Here is a 20,609-nt window from a genome sequence, read left to right on the forward strand (position 1 = left end):
TGAGTTCTCAGAAGCACAGCTTAGGTGAACTGTTCGTGTCCTTGGCTTGTTGCTTCAATAAAAGATATTTTGCATTCTGGGCTGCCCTGGGATTCCTACAGTGCTGTATGAAAGGCTGGGCTGCTTTCCTCCAGTTCCAAGGTAGTGTTGGATCAGGGTTTCCCTGCCTTCCCTCAGTGAGACTCAGCCTTCAGTTGAAGGGACCCACTTGCAGTTTTCTGTGGTAGCTGCATGGCTTGGATGTGGGACAAGGCTCTGCCCACAGCTACGTCCAGACTGGCATGATTTTCCGCAAATGCTTTTAATGGAAAAGTTTTCCGTTAAAAGCATTTGTGGAAAAGAGTGTCTAGCTTGGCACGGATACTTTTCCGCAAAAGCACTTTTTGCGGAAAAGTGTTCATGCCAATCTAGACGCGCTTTTGCGCAAAAAAGCCCTGATCGCCATTTTCGCAATCGGGGCTTTTTTGCGCAAAACAAATCTGAGCTGTCTATATTGGCCCTTTTGTGCAAAAGGGACTTTTGATTGAATGGGAGCAGCATAGTATTTCTGCAAGAAGCACTGATTTCTTACATGAGATCGTCAGTGTTCTTGTGGAAATTCAAGTGGCCATTGTAGACAGCTGGCAAGTTTTTCCGCAAAAGCGGAAAACTTGCCAGTCTAGACACAGCCAGAGTGTAATACAGGAGGCTTCTGAGGCCACTGCTAAGAAGGGAAAATTGCTTAAAGACGAGGCAGGCTACTTACAGTCCACTGCATGGCACCAAGCTAGCCACAAAGAGCACTTCTGTTTGCCACACACCCTGGCAAACAAGGAGTCACAGAAACAGTCTTCTTAGACTCCCAGGCCACTACCAGATGAGAAGCTATGGAAACCAATCTCACCAGTTTCAAACAGGCTTTCCCACTCCCAAAGGATCAGCCACATTCCCAGGTCAATTTATAACTCAGCTCTTGCCCATAGAAGCATGCTGTTAGCCAGTCCTTGAGAGTCTACAAGCTAAAGATTTATTTATAGGGTGAAAATTAAAATGGTTAAAGGAGTCAAATTACATGCACCAATTGTACAGTCCTTGGTGTAGGGTTGTAGCAGAGGTGAAATCATCTTTTTTAGATCAAGTCCCTAGAATACAGCCTCTGTTAGGATGGGTCATCAGCTTTCATAGCAAAGATGCTCCAGAGGCTGGAAACCAGACTGAAGCCAAACAGAGGAAACCCCGGGACCCATTGTATAAAATTACTCATGTACAGGGAATCCTTTTGTTCTTGCTGTGTGAAAGTGAGCCCCAGATGGCATTTATCACCTGTCTGTGCACGGTTTAGTCTTTTTTTTTAGGTAGCAGCCCTTGCTCCCAATCTGGTCTGAACACGCACAGCAAAGCTCATCAGAAGTGGACTGGTGTCACCAAAGTAGGGGGGAGTCACAGGCCTCTTGCACCCCCATCTGCAGCCAGATGTGACTCAGCCAGCAGGTGGAACAGAAGGTTTATTAGGCAACAGGGACACAGCATGGAACAGACTTGTCAGCACAGGAACCAGCAGCCAGTACAATCCATCTTGGGGGGAGAGGGTCCCTAACCCCCCTGCCTTCGTAGCCAGCTGAGACTGATCCATTCCCCACTCTGGGTCCCAGCCCCCTAGCCAGGCTCCTCCTCTGATCTGTGTCCTGTTTCTTGGGCAAGAGGTGTGTCATCTAGCAGAACCCCTTCCTGGGTTCAGGTTACAAGGGGCATCAGCCATTGGGTTTGTGTAGGTAGCTGAGGTATCTCCCTGATAGGGAGTCACACCTAGAATTCCCAACTAGGTATTGGTGCAGTGCTCAGGGAAACTGAGGCACACATGAGGTTACTATAGGAAAGGAGAAATTGCATGCAACATAAGACACATCTTGGCCCTTGGAGACTGAATTGAGCAGGATCACTGTAGCTAGTGAGCTGGGGAAGTTCAGGCCCTTCCCTCCGTGACAGGGCATCAACCATCACTTGGCAATGTAACATGAACCACTTCCATATCAAACTACTGCAGGAGCAAACTTCACCTCAGCAGCTTGGCTTTGGGCCCTTCTGGTGCAGACCCTGGTGCTGTCTGGCTGCTCTCAGCTAGGACAAGAACCAGCTCCATGGAGTGATAATTCTCTTCCAGATGGACAATTAGCTGGGTTTTGGTGAACTTCCCAATTTGCAGCCCTCTCCCCTTGCACAACTTGATAATGTCCTTCTTAAGGGGATGGTTATAGGCCATGTCCCTGCTGTTCCCAAGGTATCGTGGACTCACAGGCCTGTGCTTACGTCACCCCACAATTCTCAGGAAGAATCCCTTCAGTGTTCCAGCCTCCTTGCAGGGTTAGGCTGTAGGGCCCCTACCCCTCCTGGGACCAATTTCCACGGTTCCCAGGAGGAACCCCTTCTTGGGTGTTCCATTTCTTCTTGGGAACATACTTTTGGGTTAAGCTGCAGGGTCTTCCATCTCCTAGAACCACACTTCACTAGCCTTCAGCATACTGGGATCTTCCTAGTCCCCCTTTTTTCTACTGCACCCCAATTACTTACTGCTGGATGCTCCATTCACGGGAGGCAGTGCATCCCACCACTGCCACAAATGTCACTGAAGTGTGAAGGAGTCACTGGGCCCTGCACTCCAACTGCAGCCAGATGTGCCTCTCAGCCAGATCAGAAGGTTCATTAATAAATGGGTACAGCATCCTAGGGATGTAAGTGACCAGTTGCGTAGTTGACTACCCAATATGCATATGCTTATCGTATAGTTGAGTCACTACTTGGCTAGTTGCTCTCCTCCCCCCTCTTGCTGACTCTATCAGAAGCAGCAAGGGGGCAGCAGGAGCTGGTGCTGGGAGGAGCCACCTTAAAAACTCATTCCTCCCCAGCACCATCTCCGCAGGGGGCAGGGAAGGCAGAGGCACAGCAGGGAACCGGGCGAAAGCTGGGAATCACCTGTCCCATGTGCATGAGCTAGTGCAGGGGTTGGTGATAAACGATAATTGTTTATGGGCTGGGGGGCACTCTCAAAATTTGTAGGTGGTCAATGCTCTATGTTAATGGAGAGGGTGCAGGGTCTGGAATGGAGGCTAGGTGCAGAAGGAGCTCAGGGTAGGGAACTGGCGGTACAGGAGGGGGTTCAGGGTCTGGGCAAGTGTAAGGGTGCAGGAGAGGATTCTGACCTGGGGGAGGGTGTAAGAGGGGGTGCAGGTCCGGGAGGGAGTTGTGACTAGGACGGGTGCAGAGGGTTTTGGCTGTGATCTGGGGCAGGGAGTTAGGATGTGGGAGGAGGTGGAGTGCCAGAGGCAGGCTCTGGCTGGGAGGTGCTTACCTAGGTGGCTCCCAGCTAAGGATGTAAATTGAAATTTTAAACATTAACAATTTAAGCACAATATTTAACAGGTTAACTATGGGGCAGTTCCCCACCCGCAGCATGACATGGAGCAGCCACCCTGTCACGCTTGGCGCTGCTCCAGCCAGGCCGGACCAAACCCACCACACGGTGGTGTGGGCGGGCTGCTCCAGCTGGGCGGGAGAGGGCAGTTAACTGGTTACCCAGTAAGCATACTGGCAAGGCTCATACTTATCAAGTAACTGGTTAACCACAGGACTCTTCGTCGCTTTTGCAGATTCAGACTAACACGGCTACCCCTCTGATACTTGACACCATGCAAGGCACTGCATTTAGCCGTATGGAGTGGAAATCTATCAACCTCATGAAGAAACTTGCACAAGTACAAACAGATATCATCTTTCTCTCCAAATGCAAACGGATGGACATTATACCAAATGGACTGAAGGTGAAAAATCCATTGCTATCTACATACTGCACAGACTACAGTGAGAGATTATGCCATATACTATCCAAAAAACTGAGGAACCACCTGATCAGCATCCTGTACAGCAAACAGGAAAACATCAAAAAAGAGCTCTCCAATCTGGAGTCTCTCATAAAACACCAACCTTCTGCACAAATGGACTTTACTAAAACAAGACAGGAGATCTACATTACACACTTCACTTCTCTACAGAGGAAAAAGGACTGTAAGCTGTCTAAAATCCTACCTGCCACATGGGGCCACAACAATGGTACCCCTAACTCACCCAGCAATATCGTCAATCTCTCCAACTACACACTCAGCTCGGCAGAAGAATCTGTTCTATCTCGGGGACTCTCTTTTTGCCCCGCCACCCCCACTAACATGATACAGTTCTGCGGTGATCTGGAAGCCTACTTTCGCCGTCTCCGTCTCAAGGAATACTTCCAACACGACACTGAACAGTGCACTGACACACAGATACCTTCCCACCAACAGCACAAGAAGAAGAACTCCACATGGACTCCTCCTGAGGGCCGAAATGGCAGTCTGGACCTCTACATAGAATGCTTCCGCCGACGTGCACAGGCAGAAATTGTGGAAAAACAGCATCGCTTGCCTGGTAACCTCAGTCGTGCAGAACGCAATGCCATCCACAGCTTCCGGAACAACTCTGACATTATAATCAAAGAGGCTGACAAAGGAGGTGCTGTTGTCATCATGAACAGGCCTGACTACCTAAAGGAGGCTGCCAGACAACTCTCCAATACCAAATTCTACAGGCCACTTTCCTCAGATCCCACTAAGGAATATACTAAGAAACTGCACCATCTGCTCAGGACACTCCCCAAACAAACACAGGAACAAATCGACACACCTTTAGAGCCCCGACCAGGGTTGTTCTATCTATTACCCAAGATCCACAAACCTGGAAATCCCGGACGCCCCATCATCTCGGGCATTGGCACTCTTACTGAAGGACTGTCTGGCTATGTGGACTCTCTGCTCAGACCCTATGCCACCAGCACTCCCAGTTACCTTCGTGACACTACGGATTTCCTGAGAAAACTACAATGCATAGGTGATCTTCCAGAAAACACCATCCTAGCCACCATGGATGTAGAGGCTCTCTACACAAACATCCCACATGCAGATGGAGTACAAGCTGTCAGGAACAGTATTCCTGATGATGCCACAGCACAACTGGTGGCTGAACTCTGTGAATTTATCCTCACACACAACTATTTCAGATTTGGTGACAACATATACCTCCAGACCAGTGGCACTGCTATGGGCACCCGCATGGCCCCACAATACGCCAACATTTTTATGGCTGACCTGGAACAACGCTTCCTCAGCTCTCGTCCACTTACACCCCTTCTCTACCTACGCTACATCGATGACATCTTCATCATCTGGACCCATGGGAAGGAGACTCTGGAAGAATTTCACCATGATTTCAACAGCTTCCACCCCACCATCAACCTCAGCATGGACCAATCTATACGGGAGGTCCATTTCCTGGACACCACGATACAAATAAGTGACGGTCATATCAATACCACCCTATACAGAAAACCTACCGACCGCTATACTTACCTGCATGCCTCCAGTTTCCATCCCGGACACACCACACGATCCATTGTTTACAGCCAAGCACTGAGGTACAACCGCATATGCTCCAACCCCTCAGACAGAGACCTACACCTACAAGACCTTCAACAAGCATTCTGTAAACTGCGATACCCACACGAGGAAGTGAGGAGACAGATTGACAGAGCCAGACGTGTACCCAGAAGCCTCCTGCTACGGGACAAGCCCAAGAAAGAAACCAACAGAACACCACTGGCCATCACCTATAGTCCCCAGCTAAAACCTCTCCAACGCATCATTAGTGATCTTCAGCCCATCCTGGACAATGATCCCTCGCTCTCACAGGCCTTGGGAGGTAGGCCAGTCCTTGCCCACAGACAACCCGCCAACCTGAAGCATATTCTCACCAGCAACTACACACCGCACCATAATAACTCGAACTCAGGAACCAATCCTTGCAACAAACCTCGGTGCCAACTCTGCCCACATATATACACCAGCAACACCATCACAGGACCTAACCAGATCAGCCATACTGTCACTGGTACATTCTCCTGCACATCCACCAACGTAATATATGCCATCATGTGCCAACAATGCCCCACTGCTATATACATCGGCCAAACAGGACAGTCCCTACGTAAAAGAATCAATGGACACAAATCTGATATTAGGAATGGCAACATACAAAAACCTGTAGGGGAACACTTCAATCTTCCTGGACACACAATTGCAGATCTAAAAGTAGCCATCCTGCAGCAAAAAAACTTCAGGACCAGACTTCAAAGAGAAACTGCTGAGCTACAGTTCATCTTTAAGTTTGACACAATCAACTCTGGATTAAACAAAGACTGTGAATGGCTTGCTAACTACAAAAGCAGCTTCTATTCTCTTGGTATTCACACCTCCAGATCAGCTGCTAGAAGTGGGCCTCATCCTCCTTGATTGGATCCACCTGGTCATCTCCAGCCTGATCCTGGCCTGCATATTTATTCCTGCCTCTGGAAATTTCCACTACATGCATCTGACGAAGTGGGTCTTTGCCCACGAAAGCTTATGCTCCTACACTTCAGTTAGTCTATAAGGTGCCACAGGACTCTTCGTCGCTTTTGCAGATTCAGACTAACACGGCTACCCCTCTGATACTGGTTAACCCTTTACATCCCTACTTCTGGACAGCAGCCCAACGGGACCCTCAGGCAGGCTCCCGACCTGCCACACCCCCGCATGCCACTCAAAGCAGCTGGATGCAGGGGGTGGGGGTGTCTTTGTGCACCTGCAACCCTGGCCCAGGCAACCCCAATTGGCTACTTCCTGGCCCTTGTGTGCTGTGTGATTCTGCTGGGGATGGATGCCCCCTCCCCATGGAGTGCATGACACAAACACACACATGGCCCCAGCAGGCAGCCACTTTGAGCAGCATGTGTGTGTGTTTGGCCGGGGGGGGTGGGGTGTGGGTGGGGAGAGATGGATGGACAGCAGGCAAGAAACTTGCCTGAGGGTCCCATTAAGCTGTGGGACACTGGCAAGCTAGAGGATCTGATGGGCTGGATCTGAAGGTTTGGTGGAGCGAATGTGGCCCACAGGCCGTATTTTGCCCACTTCTGAGCTAGTGGGGTTCATGAATGGTAAGGTGGGCCAGCACCATCTCAGAGGATTATAGGACATTAGAGACTCCAGTGAGTCAGGTGCCATGGGAGTGCCTGTTAAAACCTCCTTCCCATTCATGGAGAATCACACACCATAACTCGAACGACAGAACCCAAGAGCCAGATGCACAAAAGGACTTTGGCGCCTAAAATCACAGATGATGTTGCTGTTGAGATCCACAAACCCTCTGCTCGGCTGCCTGCATGTGAGCTGGCAAAAGCCCCAAACTCCTCTCACTGATACCAGGGAACACAGAATGGCACATCCTAGTTAGAGCTAATTGAGAAATCTTTGTCCTGTCTTCACACAATCAAACAAAGCCTCGACCTCAACTGGCATTTGTCCCCTGACAGGAAGAAAACGACTGGAATCTGACTGCAAAAGATGCCACCTCATTTTCACTTCTACACAAACTAAATAACTTCCTATGTTGATTGTTCCAGCAGCAATGAGCACCTCAGGAAAATACAGGCTGGCTGCTGCTTTACCAATAGCACCTGTTTGGCTCACAGAACCAAGGCGGCAAAACGAGCCATGGAGGAAGAATGGTGTTGCCAACTTTATGTATCAGACTGGCAGACCCAATATCCCCAGAGGTGAAGGAACCAAATCCCTAGCCCTGCTCTCACCAGGCACCCCTAATCTTCCAAGCACTGAAAAGACCATACCTACCAGTACTTCTCCTCCCCACCACCATATCCCTCTGGTCCCCCTTTCTTCTCTCCATGCCCTTTTCTTCCTAGCCTTCCCCCTCCCCCAGCTTAATGTCCATCCCAGCCAATACCTCCCACTGCCTTACCCTGCCCATCACAGAATTTGAACAAGTAAAAAAGCAAGCAAACAAAAAAAACCTAACTACCCAGCCCAGGCCACTGCTTATTTGTGGAACGCTCTGAAGGGTTCTGGCCAAGGTGGAGGAGGATCCGTTCCTCCTGGCCATTTATTGCTTTGCCCCGGCCACAGGCCAGCACTAGATGCCTTCTGCCATAAATATGCCAGTCTAATGCTGTGTGTGCAGTAAGTGTGTGTGCTGCAGGGAGGGCTGACTCATCTGCATCTTTGTGTAACCCTTTGAAAAGGGGGAGGCCTTGTGGGGCCCTGCTCTCACTACCGCTGCCTCTTCTGGCAAATTATTGTCTGTACAGTCGGCTGGTATCAGAGAGACGTGGTGGGATAATGCACACAATTGGAATATTGGTATAGAAGGGTATTGCTTAACCGGGAAGGATAGGCAGAGAAGAAAAGGAGAGGTGTTGCCTTATATATTAAAAATATACACACTTGGACTGAGGTAGAGATGGGCATAGGAGACAGACGTGTTGCGTCTCTGAGTTAGGTTAAAAGGGGTAAAAAAAAACCAAGAGTAATATCATGCTAGGGGTCTACTACAGATCATTTACCTACGTAGAAGAGGTGGATGAGGTTTTTTTTAAAACAAGTAACAAAATCATCCAAAGCTCAGGATTTGGTGGTGATGGAGGACTTCAACTATCCAGATATATGTTGGGAAACTAACACAGTGGGGCACAGATTATCCAATAAGTTTTTGGAGTGCATTGGAGACAACTTTTTATCTCAGAAGGTTGAAAAAGCTACTAGGGGAGAAGCTGTTCTAGATTTGATTTTAAGAAATAGGGAGAAACTGGTTGACAATTTGAAATTGGAAGGCATCTTGGGTAATAGTGATCAAGAAGTCATAGAGTTCATGATTCTAAAGAATGGCAGAAGGGAGAACAACAAAATAGAGACAATGGATTTCAGGAAGGCAGATTTTGGTAAGCTCAGAGAGCTGGTAGGTAAGGTCCCATAGGAAGCAAGACTAAGAAGAAAAAGAACTGAAGAGAGTTGGTAGCTTTTCAAAGGGACATTATTAAGGGCCCAAAAGCAAGATATTCTGCTGCACAGGAAAGATAGAAAATACGGCAAAAGACTCCCTAGTTTTAACCAGGAGATTTTGCATCAGCTAAAAATAAAAAAGAAGTCTAATAAAGTGGAAAATATGTCAAATGACAAAAGATGAATATAAGCAAACAACACAGTTATGTAGGGGCAAGATTAGAAAGGCAAAGACATAATACGAGCTCAAACTAGCTACACACATAAAAGGAAACAAGAAGACTTTCTATAAATATATTAGAAACAAGAGAAAGACCAAAGAGGAGGGAGAAACAGCAACAGGAAAGTTGGAAATGGCAGAGGTGCTTAATGACTTCTTTGTTTTGGTCTTCACTGAGAAGTCTGATAAAGGAATGCCTAACATAATAAATGCTAGTGGGAAGGGGATAGGTTTAGAAGATAAAAATAAAAAAAAGTTAAAATCACTTAGAAAAGTTAGGTGACTGCAAGTTACCAGGGCCTGATGAAATGCATCCTAGAATACTCGAGGAGCTGATAAAGGAGGTATCTGAGCCATTACCTATCACCTTTGAAAAAAATCATGGAAGTTGGCAGAGATTCCAAAAGACTGGAAAAGGGCAAATATAGTGCCCATCTATAAAAAGGGAAATAAGAACAACCCAGGTAACTACAGACCAGTCAGTTTAAGTTCTGTGCCAGGAAAGATAATGGAGTAATAATTAAAGAATTTATCTGCAAATATCTGGAAGATAATAAGTTAATAGGTAACAGCCAGCAAGGATTTGTAAAGAACAAATCATGTCAAACCAATCTGATAGCTTTCTTTGATAGGATAATGAATCTTGTGGATAAGGGAGAAGCGGTGGACGTAGTATACCTAGACTTTAGTAAGGCATTTGATACGGTCTTACATGATCTGCTAATCAATAAACTAAGCAAATATAACTCAGATGAGGCTACTGTAAGGTGGGTGCATAACTGGCTGGATAACTGTTCTTAGAGAATAGTTATTAACACCTCACAACCTCAAGGTCTCTTCCACCTCTAGTGTCCTATGATTCCTCATCCCCTTTCCTTCTCTCCATCCCCCTCGCCTCATTCCCTCACTCCCTGCTCTATTCCCATGGCCTCCTTTCCTCATTTCTCCCCACATCCACCCCTCTCCCCAGCTCCACTGCCAGCAATGGAAACTGGAAGGCTTCCTTCCCAGCACACAGAAGGGGAAACAGACAGGCAGGAGGACCCAGCCAGCAGGCCACGTTCTGCTGCAGATGGAGCTCCTGACACAGCGTGCAAACAGGCTGCTCTACATTTGAAACGTGAGCTTGTATGTTCCATGAGCTTCTACTCTGCCTTCCTCTCTGCCCTGCAAGTAGCATGGCCCATAGCAAAGCCTTCAGAAGCAAGGAACCAGCTGGAGTTTCTGCAGCCCTGAGGTGGAAAGGCAATTAGTTGCCTTCACCGCACTTCCCATGAAGGCAGGGGTGGGGGGCTCCCACACACCTGGGTGAGCAACAGCATTTGGTCAGGGGCTGCGAGGAGTCAGGGGAACAGCCAGTTGGGGGTTGGGGGGCATCCCTGCCTGGCAGGCCCCTGTTGGAGCACTGTTGGGAGCAGGGTGCACCCAGCTTCATGGGGGTGGATCTCCATTGCTCCCAGAACCAAACACTGGGGCAGGGAGCTACAGTTTGGTCCAGCTTTCCACACAGGAGAGTCCTAGGGCACTGTGGAGAGCTGCAGCCCCACGCCTGGTGTGGAGTGAGAAAGCCATGGGACTATGCCCAGCTGCCCTAACACTGGGACAGGCCCCAATACCTGGAAGCAGCTGGTGGCAGGAGAGGGGGGCAGGATGAGAGGACAGGGGGTTCCCACACACCTAATATGGCTGTAATGGGGGGGAGGGGATCCCCATAGTACTCTCGTAGTATCTGGAATGGGGGGGAGCAGGGATTCCCCCACACCCGTGGTGCAGATGGCATGAAGGGTAGGGATCCTCGCATACCTGGAAGTGGCTGGCGTAGACCACAGCTCCAGCTGGTTCACTCTGCTCCTTCAGCACGTTCCCTGGAAGAAGGGGAGGGAAAAATCACCCACTGCTGGGGCGCTGAGGCAGTGGACCTCCCTCCTCCCCACCAAGCACCCGCCCATGCCCAACAACCCCTGGCTGGCTCCCTCTCACCGTTGCCCCCAGCTCCCTGGTCGTGCAGGGTGCAGATGGGGTTGGCGGCCCTGCTCTCCACACAGCCCCGCAGCACCCGGTTCATCTTCTGCTCCATCTCGGGGTCACCTCACTGCACCGCCCTGAAATCCAGCTCGCTGGCGTTGTCCCCCTGCACCTGGGGCAAGACAGAACGATAGACACGGACACAAACCTTTGATACAGCCTCCCCACCTAATCCTCCCACATATCCCCCCCCCCCAATCCTACTCACTGGCGCTGCCTCCCTGCACGTGGGAGAGAGACAGGAGGGGGTCACCCTAACAGACACAAATCTCCTGATATTGACTCTGCTCCCCAGCCAGCAGCTCTCCCAAATCCCACTCAGATACTGTCCCCTTGTCCCTGGTGGGGAGAGCCATGGGGGGGGGGGTCCCCTCTGCCCCCCCAAGGAACCTTCCACTCCCTGAAATACAGCTTGCTGACCCAGCCACCCTGTATCGGGGGGACGGGGTAGAGAGAGAGACAGAGCTCATCCCAACACAGCCCCAATGTCCCCTATTGCTGCCATCACTACCTGCTCTCAGGCCAGAGGGGTGGGGGCACAGATGCCTGGGGGCCTGACTGAGCAGGCTGAGTGAGCCCCACCACTGGGTGCTTCCTGGGGATGTATAGAGAAAGAGACTGGGCAGTTCCCGCTACAGACATGGGCAGGAGGAAGGGGTGTGCGAGCCCCATTGTGGGAGGGGTATATGGCAGAAAAGGGGTAGCAGTGTCAGGGCTGAGGACGGCAGGACCCCCTGTGGTTGGGGGGCAGGGCTGTGTGGGATTCATGTTGGGCGTAGCGGGAGCAGTTCAGGCAGTGGGTGCGGCAGGGGCCTTGCCCAGGGCTTTGCTGATCCATTCCCAGGGGGTGGAGGAAGCGGCACCTCCCCCAACTCCAATCCGGTACACGGGGCCCCCCACTTTCACCACCAGCATCCCTGGGGGGAGAGCGAACAGTGAGACCTCGCAAAACCCACCCTTTCCCCCACCTTGTGGAGGGTGGGAGGGAATTTCTCCTCCATTGGTCAGGGGAAGGAGCAAAGAGGTTCTTAGCCTGGGGGAACAAAAAAGGCAGAGAGGATTTACTGGGGGGGCAGAGGTTTGGGGACTGGGGCGCTCCTTGTGCACATGAGCATCTTCTATGGCACCGATCCCCCCGCTGAACGTGATGGGCTTGATCCACTCACAGCGCTTCCCATTGGGGAGCCGCTGGCCGAAGGAGCACAGGGAGGATGATCAGCATGCGGCTTTGATTAAGAGCCTTTGGTGAGCGATGCTATTATCTTCCGGTTCACCCATGTCCATGTCTGCTTACACCCTTAAGGAATTCTCATAGATTGGAAAAATACAATTTCCCTGGACAAAAGCCATGTTAACTCTTCCCCAACTATCAGGTTCATTTCTGAGTCTGATAATTCTGTTCTTTACTAGAGTTTCAACCAATCTGACTGGCAATCAGTATTCCCTGTATGCATGTACTGCCTCTCAGGAGACATTCAAATGCCATCCAGCTAATTAGCAGAGCACTCACAGCTAGGTTTGTGTGTCTACTGGTGGTGCACATTCACATGTCTTGATGTACATGATTTTTAACATCCTTACCTCTATTTTTTACTTTGTTAAGTCATGGTGTTACTTTTATGGTTCTCTAACTAGGTTTTCTTTTAATTGGGGGTATACTTTTATTTTATGGTATTATTGACATGTAGCTTGCATTGCAGAGATGTGGCTGCAGAGCTCCCTATCTGTTTTAAAACGGGGGGGGGGGGGGAGTTAGGAGTTGCCCCACCTCCAGCACATTCTCATTGGCCAGTATCAGGCAGAAACTAGCCAATGCGAGCTGCTTGTTGGAATATCAGGCAGCCATTCTCCTCTGCTCATTTATTCATGAAGCACATGGCCAGGCAAGCAGGCAGGCTGGATGGGAAACATTTTAAGCTCTTCAGACAGGCAGGCTAGTTTGGCAGCTGGCAAGCAAGTCTCTTGACCACAGCCTGCTTCTGGCACCCCAGCCCTTTCCTGCCCCAACTCTCTGCCCCCCACTCAACAGGCCCAAACATCTGTCACACTCATACTCCATCCCAGATCTGGCACCCCGATCACCTGCCCCAGATCACAATCCCCTCCTATCCTAGGTCATATCCCAAACCCCTTCAATCCAGTCCCCTGCTCTAGGTTACAACCACCTGCTTAATCCCAGCTGCCTCCCACCCCAGTCCTTCACCCTAAGCTCTCTTCTGCACCCAACTTCCATTCCAGACCCCGCATCTCCTCCAATAATATCATGGAAGAGTGGGGCCCTCAATCACGTTCCAAAATCTTGGAGTGGCCCCCATAAAAAATTATTGCCCACCCCTGATTTAGATATTGGCATATAGAGTACTCTTATTAAATTTGCAGATGATACCAAGCTGGGAGGGGTTGCAACTGCTTTGGAGGATAGGGTCATAATTCAACATGATCTGGACAAACTAGAGAAACATAGATGATATCTGCATCTTCAGCCAGTCCTGGGAGGACCACGTGGCCCAGGTCAGCCAGGTACTGGATCGGCTGAGGGAGGCTGGGCTGACCGTAAAGGCTGGGAAGTGCAAGGTTGGAATGGCCGAAGTATCCTACCTGGGCCATAAGGTGGGGAATGGCGCGAACAGACTTCACCAGCCAGTAGAATGGAGGTAGTTTATTGCTTCTCCAGGATATAGCACAGCACAGATGTAATATTAATCATCTGAGGTAAACTGGATGAAGTTTAATAAGGACAAATGCAAAGTGCTCCACTTAGGAAGGAACAATCAGTTTCACACATACAGAATGGGAAGTGACTGTCTGGGAAGGAGTACTGTGGAAAGCAATCTAGGGGTCATAGTGGACCACAAGCTAAATATGAACCAACAGTGTGATGCTATTGCAAAGAAAAAAACCAATATGATTCTGGGGTGCATTAACAGGAGTGTTGTGCACAAGACATGAGAAGTCATTTTTCTGCTCTACTCTGTGCCGATTAGGCTTCAATTGGAGTATTATGTCCAATTCTGGGCATCACACTTCAAAAGAGATGTGGAGAAATTGGAGAAGGTCCAAAGAAGAGCAACAAGAATGATTAAAGGTCTAGAGCAGTGTTTCTCAACCAGTGGTATGAGTACCCTTACGGATACTTCAACAACTGATATTTGGAGAAAACTGATTGTTGTAAGTTTTACAGAGCTTTATTATTTTTGTACTTTTTATACCCAAAAATGTAATCGCCTTCCTGGCTACAATTAAGTTGTTTAAACAAATGTGTTGCAGTGGTAGAAAAAATTATGTGTCTGAAAACTGTAGGTACTTCTAATTTTATTTTTTTTTAAAACACAGGGTATTTTATTTAAAACGGTTGAGAAACATTAGTCTAGAGAACTGAAGACAACTGAATGAATTGGGCTTGTTTAGTTTGGAAAGGAGAAGACTAGGAGGGGACATGATAGCGGTTTTCAGGTATCTAAAAGGATGTCACAGGGAGAAGGGAGAGAGATTGCTTCTTGTCCTATCCTCAGAGGCCAAGAAGAACAATGGGCTTAAACTGCAGCAAGGGAGATTTAGGTTTAGTTCCCTCCCAGTTCTAGTGTTCTCTGATTCTATGGTTTATTTTCAAATTAACTGAGACAGTCAGGAACACAGATCCATACTCTGGGTCTCCCAGAGGTTACGTCTGCAGTTCTTGGAAGGCGAACTCTCCAGAGAGGTCGATAGATCTTCCAATATTTGATTCAGCAAGTCTGATAAGGACGGGCCGGACGCGCGGCCGGCGGGTGTATCATGTTAACATGATGAAGCCATACTGGGACAGGGAGAACTTGGTGCTGGCCGTGTGTAAGCCCTGGGAGGAGCAGGGGGAGGATCCCCTGGTGGGCCTGTTCCCTGGGACCAGAGAGGACTCTTCGCTGGAGTCAATTTCCCTCTCGGACCAGCTCACCCAGCAGGCCAAGTTCCGAGAGGTGCTGCGTGCCCACCAGCAGCTGTTCGCCGACAAGCCTGGTCTCACCAGCCTGGCTGTCCACCGGGTGCAGACGGGCACTCACCCCCTGGTGTGCTGCTCCCCATTCAGGGTCACGGGGAAAACAGCCCAGGACCTGGAAAGAGAAGTCCAGGACATGTTGGCCCTGGGGGTGATCCAGCCATCCTCCAGCCCCTGGGCCTCTCCCGTGGTGCTGGTTCCCAAGAAGGATGGGTCGATCCAGTTCTGCGTGGACTACCGTGATGGCGTTGAGCTTCCAGTGTCCGACGCCTACCTGATGCCAAGGCCCGATGAGCTCCTGGACAAGCTGGGGGGAGCTCGCTATCTCACCACCCTGGACCTCACCAAGGGCTACTGGCAGGTGCCGCTAGACCAGGAGGCCAGACTTAAGTCGGCTTTCATCACGCCGCTGGGGCTCTATGAGTTCCTGGTCCTGCCCTTCGGTCTCAAAGGGGCGCTGGCCACCTTCCAGCACCTGGTGGACCAGCTGCTGCGGGGAATGGAGAACTGTGCCCTAGCGTACATAGATGACATCTGCATCTTCAGCCAGTCCTGGGAGGACCACGTGGCCCAGGTCAGCCAGGTACTGGATTGACTGAGGGAGGCTGGGCTGACCGTAAAGGCTGGGAAGTGCAAGGTTGGAATGGCCGAAGTATCCTACCTGGGCCATAAGGTGGGGAATGGTGCGAACAGACTTCATCAGCCAGTAGAATGGAGGTAGTTTGCTTCTCCAGGATATAGCACAGCACAGATGTAATCTGGTTACAGGAACTGGGGCTAAGAGGCCTCAGTGCCCCACTTGAGATGGGGGAGTCCCAGCCCCCTCCCCAGCTCCTTCTCCCCTGCTTTCCAGACAGGAACTAACTACCTCTCCTCCAGCCCTGCCCCCAGCCAGGGCAGCCTTCCACCTTCCTTTGTTTCTCCCCATGGGGGGTGACTGGTCAGACCAGTTTGGAGCCACCTTTGCATAATGACTCCCCCTTTCCCTGCTGGGTCTTGCTACAGACAGCAGAGGTCGCCACAGCCCTAGCAAGGTCGCCACAGCCCTAGCAAGTTACCCCCACTACGTCACACCTTGTACAAGTGTTAATCGCATGGTGTCACATACTGTTTTTCAAATAGTATGATAGCATACAGGTTCCCCCCCCAACCAAATGGAATGGAACTGAGTACTGTAATATACACGCACAAGGAGCTGATTTATGGTTCCCAATTTAATTTTCATACATCCTGAGTTTTAAGTACCTAACTGTACTGTGTTAATATTGGTCATATGATTTCCTTGGAATGTAGGCACTGACAAATCAGCCAATGGGATCCTCTGGTCTAGTCCAGTATTGTAGCTATAAAAGTAACCAATACAAGATGTGTCATAGGATGGGGTGTGAGTGTGTTTGCATATGTGCACAAGAAACTATAGTGGACAGTTATCCCCAGATAGGGAATGTTTCTTCTTCACTCCCATCAGTTTGTGGCTGGCTTATTACCTGAAACAGTTTTAGGTTTTAATCTGTTTTTTATCCATCTATGGTATTCTAGATGTTTTCATTATCAATAAGCCTTCAACCTTTTAAAAGTCTTACAAACTTTTGACTTCACTGCTATTTAATGGCAGTGAGTTCCAGAGATGAATTAGGTTAAAAAAAAGTTCTCTTTTACCAATTTTTTTTGTAATGTTTTGGCTATTTGCTCATCAATTCCCACTTTGCACACCTGATAGCTATCTTGCATTTTACCTATCCTTATTTCATTTTCTGCTCTAGAGACTTAACTTGAGATGGGTTTCCAATTTCTGAAGGATACCCATTTGACTCAGATAACATCTGCTTTAAAGCTTCAGGGGGTAGCCGAGTTAGTCTGTTACAGAAAAAAAAACAGCAAGCAAATGGTCTGGTAGCATTTATAGACTAGCAAAACATGTAGATGGTATTATGAGCACAGCCCACTTCTTCAGATGACCGGAGTTATGATTAGAGGATAAGAAAGCTCAAAATAAATAGGAGAAAGGAAGGAGGAGGGAGGAGAGAAAGATGCTCTGTGGCCCACCCCCTACCTCTATACATAAAGTGTCAGAAGAAAGGGTGCTAAACCTGAGCAGATAAAGATCAAACTCAGTTCAGTAAACTTCCGATAATCCAGCACCTTTAGGACCCAGGGGGTGCCGGATTATCAAATATGACAGACTATCAGAAGGGGGGGCTATGCCACCCCAGACTCCTCATAGCCCCACCTTCCAATAGTCTGGCTCTGCCCCGGGCTTCCCGGAATCAGTTTCAGCAGCGGCTGAATTGGGGAAGCCGGGCTCAGAGCAGCTCCAATTGTCCGGCTGCCCGGAGCACTTCCAGGTTCCTGAAGGTGCTGGACCAACAGGAGTGCCGGAGCACTGGATGCTGGACCAATGGAGTTTTACTGTAGATAGATTGCTAAGGCACGATGGATACCCTTCAGAAAGTTGTTAGTACTTTCCGTGATAAAAAAGGAAATTATCCAGTTTTATATCTAAGTACCTCCAGCCAATCCAGGGTAACTTGGGGCATACTAGTATTGCTAATAAACATGCACTTGTATATCAGTCAGCCAAAGGGCAATTAACTCGTTAGTCTTGTGTGGACTATCGGTGTAAGAATTTTACATGTATTTTTAAAAGTGCGAAGTTTAAGAAATCCTAAGAATACCATAAAGGCAAGCCACTCAATTTATTTTGGTAATCATTCTGGGGACAGACACTTAGAGCTGGCAGGGGAGAAGAGCATGGATGCAGAATAAGGCAGCCAACACAGATGTCATATTTAAATTCCGGGGGGAGGAGAAGGGGAAAGAAGTCAGTATATACCTGGTTTATACGGTGTTTCTTTAAAGAAAATTCAAAGGCTGTCGTTTGCTGGGCTTCAGCAATTATTCTGAAATAGGAGTCACTCCCTTATTGTTTTAGTCTATACTTGTTTTTATTTCAACAAGTTATGTATCATATACAATAATTAAAAAGCACCTTAAGTTTATATTTAAAAGTTATAAAAAATTATAAATGAGAAAATAGCAATTTTACACAAAGACCTGAAAAATATTACACACTACACCTAAAACAAACTATAATAATAATGACATTCCGATAGAAGTACATTGGTAGCCCTGACAGTTATCAGTTTTCGTTTGTGCACCACTCAGTAGGCTTTGAGTTTGACATGCCTGCTCTGGAAAAAACAGAGCTTTGGAAATCTGGGTACATGGGCTTGCATCTACGGAGGTAAATGCAGATATCCGCGACTCATTTCTGCAGATGCAGATACTAATTTTGTATCCCTGGTAGGGCTCTAGAAAAATATCAGCAGGAAACGTCTTTTTAAAGCTTTTCTCAGCAAGTTGAACCATCAGCAGCCAATCATGTTCTCTGAGAAGAAGGAATAAAATAAGCCACACACAAAAAAGCAGAAGTATCCGACATTCACTGCACACTCTTAAAGCCACAAGACCTTCCCCGAACACGGCTGGGCTACGGGGGGTAAAACACCATGCAGTGCAGCCCCCTTCCCGGACCTCCACCCGGGCCACGTGCGTCCTTACCGGTCCAGTTGAGGTTGTAGCAGAGCTCCAGCTGCAGGGCACGGACGCCGCCCAGCACCGCTTGCAGGGAGGTGAGCAGGGCGGCGGGGCAGCCCCCTGAGTCTGGGCGGTGGTAGTAGCGCAGCACCACCCTGGCGAGGCGGGGAAAGGGGAGGGGCTGATGGGAGGTGCCAGATTAAATGCTCCAAAACTGCTAAAACGTAAACGCGCATGCGGAGCGAAGGATTCTAGGTAGTTTTAGGAGGGGCCGAGAGACCTCGCAGGCGCCGCCCGGGGATGCTCCCGCGGCTGGTGAGCGCTGCCCGGGCCAGCAGACCCCAAGGAGCCACGAGTGTCCGCAGGAACCCGCCCAGTCCCCTGCTCCGGCTGTGCCCTGACCCCGCGCTACCCCCGCCTGTACCCCGAGATACTCTCTGCCAGCCCCGCGCTGCGCCCGCCTGCACCTGTACATACCCGCTGCCAGCCCCTGGGCTTCACCTTTCCCGCCCCCAGCTCCGAGCCACAGCCCTGCAGGGGAGGAAAACAGTCAGGCCCACCCAAGGAAATACTTGAAAACGCCTGGAAACAAAAGGATTCAAACAGGGAGGGGGGAGAGGAGGACCCAGGCTGGAAAGACATCTGTGGTTGGCCTGTGAAGGACTCCACCGGAAATATCTAGGATGAGCAATTATTTGTATCCGATTTCTTTAGTGTATCTAGTTTGTCTGCTTTGTATTATTTTCTTAGTAATCTGCTTTATGCTGTTGTCACCTCTTTACTTACTTTGAATTCACCTTTTGTAGTTAAACTGATTTCTGGTTGTTAAACTGGATAATATCTAATTTCTAAGTGGGGGGGCAGGAAGTTGCAGATAAGCCCCCTCCCTAGATGTGGGGGAAGCTATTTATATAATTGTGTGTTGCCTCTGCACCCAGATTTCCAATTCCCTTGGAGTGCAAAGGCCCTCAGGTGTCATTCTGCAGCGTGGGGGAGGGGAGTTTCATAGCTCAGCAAGACAGGATTAAGGGGAGCCCAGGCTGGCAGAGTGGGCAAGCTCACAGCTAACCCAGTACATCAGGAGAATCCCAGGAGGACAACCTGTCACAGCAGATGTCCCCCCAGCATCTCCTGGGTTGAGTGCAGCAGGGAGACAGGGCTGCCTTTGTCCCTGGGTGCTAGTAGTGCAGCACCTCCATGGCACTTACAGGCTCATCCACAGGGGTACAACATCCCTCCCTCCCCAACAGTGGGATCATAGCTTCCCCCCCAAACCAGAGATCCCCTGGACTTGCTGCTTTCCCTGCATGAGATGTCATGGGTTATGGGGACATGGGCAGAACGTGACAGACATGTAATCCTATCTTGTCCTCTGTTACTAGTCACGCATAGCGTGAATGGTTAGCATGTGTGAATCAACAGTAAGTGAGCTGAAGAGAGGCTATGCTGAGGTCCAGGCAACAGCACCAAGGATTATGGACTTGTTTACAACTTTAAGAAAAGAATTGTCAAATACATAAAGGAGAATGTAAGTTTGTTCAGCACTCAGTAGGCTTTGAGTTTGATATACCTGCTCTATAAGGAAAAAAACAGCTCTGGAAATCTAGGTATCTGCTTTGTATCCATGGGCATCCACATCTGCGCAGGTGAACACAGATGCAGATACCAATTTTGTATCTGTGGTACGGCTCTAGAAAAATATCAATGGAAAACATCTTTTTAAAGCTTTTCTCAGCAAGTTGAATCAGCAGCAGTTCTCTGAGAAGGAATAACATAAACCACAAAAAAAAAAAAAAAAAAAAAAAGCAGAAGTATCCAAGACACACTCACTGCATACTCTAAAGCTAAAAGACCTTCCTGGGAGCATGGCTGGGCCACATGGCATAAAACACCATGGGCTACGTCTAGACTGGCATGATTTTCCGCAAATGCTTTTAATGGAAAAGTTTTCCATGAAAAGCAT

The 20,609-nt window shown here is 49.1% G+C and overlaps 1 long non-coding RNA gene across 1 annotated transcript; it reads right to left on the bottom strand.

The window, feature by feature from the left end:
- Window positions 1-444: 444 nt before the first annotated feature.
- LOC142819715 (uncharacterized) lies at window positions 445-19,012 on the bottom strand. The gene is made up of 4 exons (XR_016347714.1): window positions 18,671-19,012; window positions 11,092-11,248; window positions 10,915-10,976; window positions 445-2,700 (listed from the first exon to the last, which is right to left on the bottom strand). It is a non-coding gene; the product is annotated as an uncharacterized LOC142819715 (long non-coding RNA).
- Between the last annotated feature and the right edge of the window lie 1,597 nt (window positions 19,013-20,609).

Source organism: Pelodiscus sinensis, chromosome 22 (assembly GCF_052426305.1).
Source record: "Pelodiscus sinensis isolate ZL-2025 chromosome 22, ASM5242630v1, whole genome shotgun sequence".
Lineage (NCBI taxonomy): Eukaryota > Metazoa > Chordata > Testudines > Trionychidae > Pelodiscus > Pelodiscus sinensis.